The following is an 8591-nucleotide window of genomic DNA, read 5'->3' as shown; positions in this document are numbered from 1 at the left end:
TATTAATTTTTTTGGCTGTGTCGTACATGCAAGGTTGCAACCGCTGCTAAAATGCCTCACAGCTAGTCGGTACTTTGATAAATGTGCATTGTTAAAAGTTATATTAGATCCTAGTATGCAGCGCTGCCTCACTATGCTCAAGAATCCAACAAAAACTAAACCAATTTGGGAAAAGCAGTGAATTAGTACCCCAGAAAGGTCGATTGCAGCACTCCCCCACAGCCGACATACGCAATTCCGTACCTCTACTCAAGCATATCCCGCGACGGACTGATTTCGCCGGGAATCTATCTTATAGCGTTAAGGGGCGTGGCAGTTTCCAATCATTGTATATATATCATTGGTTCTATCCCATTCAGTTTTCCATGATAGGACACTATGCTGAAACCATAGCCTCCTAAAAAGAGAGCACATTTTATAACTTTCCAGACTTATAATACCGGAGTTAAATCCGAAGAATTAGTAAATTCATTACGAGTTTGACGTCATTTAACTAAAAAAACGTCATTTTCCGACTCGACTCCAGAAATACGCACTTTCAATTTCTCCGTTGGTTGACTAAAAAAAGGTCAACTTTCTGGCTCAACTCCCGAAAGACCCGCTTAGTACTGATTTCCAATATCTCAGCGGAATTTTAACATACATTTAAGCAAAATTTTCAAAAAAGAGGAGAAATTCTCAAAAAAGAGGACAATTTCCAAAATGTCAAAAACGAGGTCAAATCCTCTTAAAATAGGACGGATAGTAACCCTATTATAAGGGCTGATAAAACGGAGTTCTGATCCTATCCGAATCCTGTTTCCGTCTTTAATGTTTGAATCCTTGACAATTGCGCTCGTAAAAGTGACGCAAATTCATCCTAAAGCTTGTTGGTTTGTGGTATTCATGGTGTTTTCGACTGCTATGGTCATTTACACCAGGCCGATATTCCTATATGATTACTATTAGCTTGGACTTGGACTTGGACTCGGAATTTCGAACTATACATTTCAACGTGTACTTAAACTATGGGCTGTATAAATTGAACCGGGAACTATGAAGGTGATAAAGCGAAGTTCTGGGGCCCCCAGACCCCCCTTTGCCTATCCGTTTTTTGCCGCAATTTGACATCTGTATTGGGTGTCCGTTTACTGAATCAGCTATTCCCGCGTGAAGACGCGTGAAGCGCGAAAAATTTCAGTAACTAATGTTCGAATCGGGCAATATGGTCGGGAATTACATATATATTGCTATCAATTTTGATCCTCTCTCTGCTCACGTAATCAGATTTACCGAAACTGTAGGGCCCGTAAACAATAATTACCCATCTTCGGGCGGACGGAACCGTTGGTATGACTTCGTTACATGATTTTATTTCGTTATCACCTGTCTGCTATATCAAAAATATAGAATCGCTCAAACGTAGGCTACTAACTAAAACACGCACACAATTTCAAATTGGTATTTCTTCACGGGCATATATTTTTACCTGCGGGATGGTATTTGTCTTCTGAGGTCCTGATTGCCAAGACAGGAACATATGGCGCCAGTCATTTAGGCGCCTATGGACAATTAAACCTATTATTTTGCATGTATAACGAAGTTTTCGGTCTGCGTAAGGGCAGTCCTTTTTGGCCAAGCTTTTCGCGCTGCCGATCGTTTTGGCACACTTCTTGGAGCCGCATGTAATATGTCCTAAATCGTTATATATCTTGGTGCGTATAGTGGCGTGGTAATGGCTAACGCTGATATGTCCATTTCTATAAATCGTGCTTGTTTTTTCTTAGGGGGAATAGTACCAAATAATTAGGATATCTGGCAACATTAAATTTTTGAAAAAGTTGCATAAATTTTCAAAAAATACTCTATAATTTATGTTCATTCACAAAATAGTTTTAGGCCCCCTTCGAGCTCGCCCACCCCCCAATACGGGGGTTTTGGGTGTGGCAGTTATGGTCCTGCATATATGTTATGATGAACAGTGTTTTTATTGCATGACGCGCCATATTAGCAAGCCATACACTACAGGCGCGAGATAGGCTATATCTCCCTTCAAATTGAATTTGCCATCGCGGCGCCGTGATTGTTGCGGCGAGATGACGTAGTGGTATAGGTTAATCCCAGGGTTGTAACCAAGTCACATTGTTCCGAGTCACGAGTCAATCTTACTTTTGTGGTTTTGACTCGAGTCAAGTCGAGTCATTTTCAATTCATCACCGAGTCGAGTCCGAGTCCAAGTCACCGTTTAAAGGGTCAAGTCCGAGTCATAGTGTTATGACTCGAGTCCGAGTCCAAGTCACAGCATTGAAGTCATTTTCAACCCATGTTTTCAATCCTGCTTGGGTGATATCGACTATCGAATTCCTTGCTTGCCAAACATGCTTATTTTTCCCTATCAGAGTCTTGGCACATGTTTATTTAGGCAGATTACAAACAGTTCCTGACCTCATTTACCGATGCTACAGATAGACGAGACAGGCCGCCAATATGATAACTTTACTAATCCTAGAACTTAAAATCAAATATCTGTCTTGTCAGTCTGATACATCACAAGTATAAGCATTCAGTTTTTATTGCGAGCAAATCGACGACAGCTCACAAATAGCTTGTAGAGAACCAACGAATTCACGTCTACATCCGAAAGAGAATAAACGAATTAACGTCTAGATACCAGCTGATAGAGAATCAACAGAAGCATGTTTATGTAGAGGTACAGTTTTTCTTTCACGTTATCAGGTGGTTGACTAAAAAAAAAGGTTGACTAAAGAAAAGGTCAACTATCCTGCTCAGCTCCCGAAATAGTTGCTGGAGCGTTACTTCAGTGTTGATTTACTGTATCTTAGTCGAATTTGCCCTACATTTACAAAAAATTCTCAAAAAGGACAAAATCTTAAAAAGGAGGCTACTTGTTAAAATTGTTAGATTGTCTAAAAGTACTTAAATTCGGCTCAATTCCTACCTGTAGAAAGCAATGCTATGAGATCAAATTTTGGAATAATTACAAATAGAGACTTTCGAATTTTACCGCCTACCTAATGATATTGTTAGATTGTGTAAAAATATGGTTCATAGCAAATTTGGCTAAATTCCAACAAGAAGAAGCGAAGTTATTAGAGTGGAATATTTTGGATATGAAAAAATAGTCGGCTTGCTACTATAGTATGTAGTTACATAATATGAAAGAATTTCCCTCTAAAAATACTCCATTTACTTAGAAATCCAAAATTTTCTCCTCTCATATCATTGATTCTACTTTTTAAAATTAAGCCAGATTCGGTGTTCTTTTTATGCAACATAATAATTTTATCAAGTATCTACCTAGTAGATTGAAAAAAAAAGAAGTTATTTTGGAACAGCCCTATTGTACAGACATCACACAACATTAGCCATTCATTAGTACTAACGTGCACAATGCGCATACCTAACAAAACGTCAAATGGACGGGGGGTGGTATTGTGTGTTTTCACAAACAGCAGATCAAATCAATGAGTTACACTTCAAAAATACTAAAGTGGAAAGGAGATCCTCAGATATGTTAAAGCGGCATGGCCTTAGAATAAATCCACGTCTACTAAATACACGTTCCACTGGCGCACTAGATGCAGGAATTGACAAGCATCTTGGAACCACACTGAAGAGCATTGGATACTCATTCTTTCTAGTCGCTCAAAAATGCATAAAATCACCACCTTCAAATCTACACATGAGCTTACAGCCTCTTCCAAGTACTTGACCATCTGAGTCATTTCATTGGCTCTAATTGAACTTTGCTTCTACTGTTTGCTTGTATAAAAGTCTTGAGTACTTAGATTGCGCAAGATCTATTTATTACCTCTCACTGGATGATTTTGTACAATGCAATATGCATTGCTACTATGTACCATTGTCTGTTGGTTTTACGGCGGCATATCTGATATCAGACGAGTGCAACAAAAGCAGTGGTGACAAATAGCGATGTCGGCAGAATTCGTCAGATGCATTGATCTAACCATTACGATTCGCAAATTTCTTCATCTTCAAGTCATATAAAATTATCCGAGTCACTGACTTGGGTCGAGTCATGCGTAATGACTCGAGTACAAGTCGAGTCAATCCAAATATTGACTCGAGTCGAGTCGAGTCATTTTCCCATTTCAAGAAAATGACTCGAGTCAAGTCGAGTCACAAAAAAATCGTGACTCGAGTCATTACAACCCTGGTTAATCCATATCTACATCACCAATGGGTTGCGGGCTCGAGTCCGACTCTAGAATTCCTACTTAAGTGTTGGGGGTTTATCTAGGCTCCTCCTCGCCATTTCATCCTCGTAAGCGGTGGCTTATAGCAGGCCTGGGCAAAGTGCGGCCCGCGAAGCCATTCTGTGCGGCCCGCGAAAGGTTGCTTGGAATTCATAACATTAAATCTGCTTTTTGAATGTTGATGCGTGAACTAAAGCCATATAGGCTATATCAACTAAACAGGAAATTCATTTACGTTGAAGCCTGTTCATTAATATGCAACGATTACGCTGCCTACGTACCTCGCATGCGTAATCCAGACTCAAAATGAAGGCAATGTGGCAAAGTATGAGTAACAGTTGAATTCATAAGAAATCACTATTTCCATACAGTTTGGGTCAAACCTTCTTTGTTGCCATTGTCACATTACGCCAGAGGTGGTCAAAGTAGTCAAGAAAGCTACTTAAGTAGAAGTAGAAGGGGCGACGAAAAAAATCTACTCAAGTACTTCTTACATAAGCAACGTAAAACTACTTGAAGTAAAAGTAGAATTGACTGACTTTAAATCTACTCAAGTAAGTAAGTAGATGTGAAAACGATCGTAATTCGTTCGCATGCACTGTCAAAAGCTGCAAATAGAGCTATGCGGAAGGTGAAAATATTGATGCATCCAGGAGGTGTCAATCTTGGACAGAATATGCAGTCGTCCACATCATTGGATGTAAATGATAGTATTGATATGGAAATGCGATACTAATCCTTTGTTTACTCGAACACCCCGTTATAGAGAATATCATGGCATGTAGCCCTCCCTCATACTCAGCGCCGTAACAGCACTTCGTCAGCCCCCCCCCCCCCAAACGTTGGTCTTGGGCCCCCCAGAGGGTGATAAATCGGACTTATAGGGGCTTCGCGCCCCAGACCCCCCTCGTCTATCCGCTCTTTGCAGCTACTTTTCATCAATATTCGGTGTTCGTTTAGTGGGCCTCTCATTCTCGCCTATACGTGCTAAGCGCAAAGAAATTCAAGAATTCATGATTGAATCGGTCAGTATCATCGGGGATTGCATATATATTGCTATCAATTTTTATACCTTATCTGCTGACGTAATCAGATTTACCGGTAGAGCTGGGTGAGATGTATTTGAAAAGGTAGGACCCCTCAATAATAATTAAACATCTGTGGGCATATACCCGTTGGCAGGAACGAAACAGCACTTCTTTGGGTTCCAAAAAAACTTGGGTCTTGTACTCCCATAGGGTGATAATCCGACCCCCCCCATCGAGTTGATCGCTGTAGCCACGAAATTAGCCGTACTGGATTTAGTGAGCCAACGCTGAGCGCAAAAGTTTTCGATAATTAATGATAAAATCGGTCAATAAAACCGGGTATAGCATATATAGGGTAGAGCGAGGTAACGCGCCTACCCTAAGCGGGAAACGTCATAATATCCACCAAACTATTGGAAACGGGTTGAATTTCGGAATTTGCGCGTGAGATATCGTCCCCACTTTAGCACGATTTTCTTGACAGTCCAAGTATCAATTATCATGTGTAAAATTATCATATATCCATGTTCATCAATTTGACGTTTTGCTACATGGGTGGGGCAAAACGCCTCCATTGGCTTTTCAACCCGGTACACCCTACTAAATACCGCATGATACTCAGTAACCGATAAATATTTAATCCCTATACAGACCTTTACAAGCTTCTCCCCCTCATCATGGTGCACCAGTTCTTTTGAAAACAAATTTCAACGAGAAATACCAACTGAATATAAGTCAAAGAACAAAGTCGGAATTTCTTGAAATGTATCATCATGTTTAGTCAGAGGGATAGCCTATATTCGCCAGCCGAATAGCAATTTCGATATGAACGATGTTCTCCGAAAAGGCATATACTTGATGAAACCATAAACGGCTACTCAATCCCTGCTTACTGGTCTTGAAGGGGTTGGGCGTTTGACTCCACGGGAGGGGTAGGCGTTTTAGCCTCGCGGTCGCCATTGTTTGCCGATCAGCTACCAGGTGGTTATTGCGTGAATTCACCTTCGGACTGTGGCTTAAAACAAGCTGCTAAGTGGATACGTTGAAATTGGGCTATGAGAAAGTGAGAATTATTTTAAAAAAAAATACTTTTTATTGATTTATGCAGTGTCATTATTAAATAAAATGCGAAACATGATACATTCTTAACTAATTTGAATACCATCAACCCCAAACCCCTCTATTTCTATGGAGACGTCAAAATCTATATGGGATATTACAAAGCTGGTGTTGGTACATAGCTGCGGCTTGTGTAGCTTGGTATTTAGCTTTGTTGTTTTAACAGCTTCGCTGGGCGATGCGTGAACATCCGCGCTCTTTCGGCCTCAGCCAGTCAACGAGTGTTTGTATATTACAGCGTTTTTTTCGTAATGTCGATTCAAAATATATCTTCAATCTCTAAGCACGGCGACCTGCTCACTACAAACTAAACTGACGGGTTTCCCTCTGACTCAAGCAAATAAATATGTTGTGTTCCAAATATATTTATATGATGAGCTTCTTGGAGGTACAGAACTTCAAGATACAATTGAATAGTATATTCATATTGAAATGAACCCGAATAATTTCGGCTGACACTCGTCAGGGGTAATCGTCAGCAACTAGTAGAGAATTGGAAAGAACATCGTGTATCAACAATCGTATCACAAAATATGACGTCACCAGCATGAAATTTAGTGAATGAGAGAGCGTTCAATGTAGGCTACTATTTTAGGTGGTACCTGAACTCCTTTTGTTGACAGAGTTTTGGTCGGTGTATTTTGATAAAAGTCGACTCCAAGGCACACAAATGGAATTGTGAACGGCCTCGCCCAACGATTCGAAATCGGTCGTCTCGATAATTATTCGCACAAATCGGATTATCTAACAAAGTAATGTAGTGTACGAATATAAGTGCCACTGTGATTGTGGCTACGTGGGAAGGAACGCATAAACCAACATGTCCCCAGATTCATCAGAACACGTGCATCACGCTCGGTGGAAAGCTCACCCTTAACTCATCCGCTTAAGATTGATGCTGATGGATCAAAGGCCAGCAATTCTGCCATCGGCAAACATCTGTTAGATAATCCGATTTGTGCGAATAATTATCGAGACGACCGATTTCGAATCGTTGGGCGAGGCCGTTTACAATTCTATTTGTGTGCCTTGAAGTCGACTTTTATCAAAATATACCAACCAAAACTCTGTCAAGAAAAGGAGTTCGTGTACCGCCTAAAAATAGTACACTAAACGCTCTCTCATTCACGAAATTACATGCTGGTGACGTCATATCTTGTGATACGATTGTTGATATACAATGTTCTTTCCAATTTTCATCTAGTTGAGGACGATTACCCCTGACGAGTGTCAGCGGAAAATATTCTGGTCCATTTCAATATGAATATATTATTCAATTATATATTTATATCTATATTTATCTATATTCAAAATGCCTGTTCATCGTTCATGGGTGGGCGGTACTCACGTGGACTGATTGACTTGTTTTATAGATTATGGATTGGAAACGTATGCCATGACCGACTATAATTCGCAAAGTAACAATGGGAACATACAAGTTTTGAACTATCTGGAAACAGTTGCTTTTGTCTTTAATTGTCACGGCATAGGTACTTTGCTAAATTTGCGGTATTTTGAATCCATACTACACGAACTAGGCTACGTAATCACTGTACACAGCCGATGAGCGAGCAGGCTTGAAAGTAAGCGCATTTACGATTCAGTTTATACAGCCTATGCTGGTTTTAGTCAGAGGTGGTCAAAGTAGTCAGGAAAGCTACTCATGTAGAAGTAGAAGTAGCGACGAAAAAATCTATTCAGGTACGAGTAGATGTTCTTCTTCCATAAGCAACCTAAAACTACTCGAAGTAGAAGTAGAATTGACTGACTTTAACTCTACCCAAGTAAGTAAGTAGTTGCGAAAACGATCGTAATTTGTTCGCATGGATTGATTCATATCGATGCATACCAAGATGTATCCTATTTTCGACAGCATAAGCATTGGTCCACATCATGGGATGGAAATGATAGGGCTGATATGGAAATGCGATACTAATCCTTTGTTTACTCGAACAGCTCGTTTTCGAAAATATTATAATATGGCGCCCTTCCTCATATCAGAAGGCCTGTAGTTTAGTCGTAGGGCAATACGGAAAAGATGTATCGAATACGGTGTGAACACATTGCACGATTAGTAAACGTTAATAAAAATATGGTGGGTCGTAAATGTGCAATATTGTGTAGCTTCATTTCCGGAAATTAAAGGTATTTCTACTCATGCTTTTATACTTCAACATGTATGTTCTCCAGACAAAAGAACTGAAACTAATTAGAACTCAAAGTTATG

The sequence above is a fragment of the Botryllus schlosseri genome, chromosome 13 (genome assembly GCF_051294905.1).
Source record: "Botryllus schlosseri isolate E-star chromosome 13, Bs_hap1, whole genome shotgun sequence".
NCBI classification, from domain to species: Eukaryota; Metazoa; Chordata; class Ascidiacea; order Stolidobranchia; family Styelidae; genus Botryllus; species Botryllus schlosseri.
The sequence above is the reverse complement of the archived record's forward strand: the minus strand, read 5'-3'. Positions refer to the sequence as shown.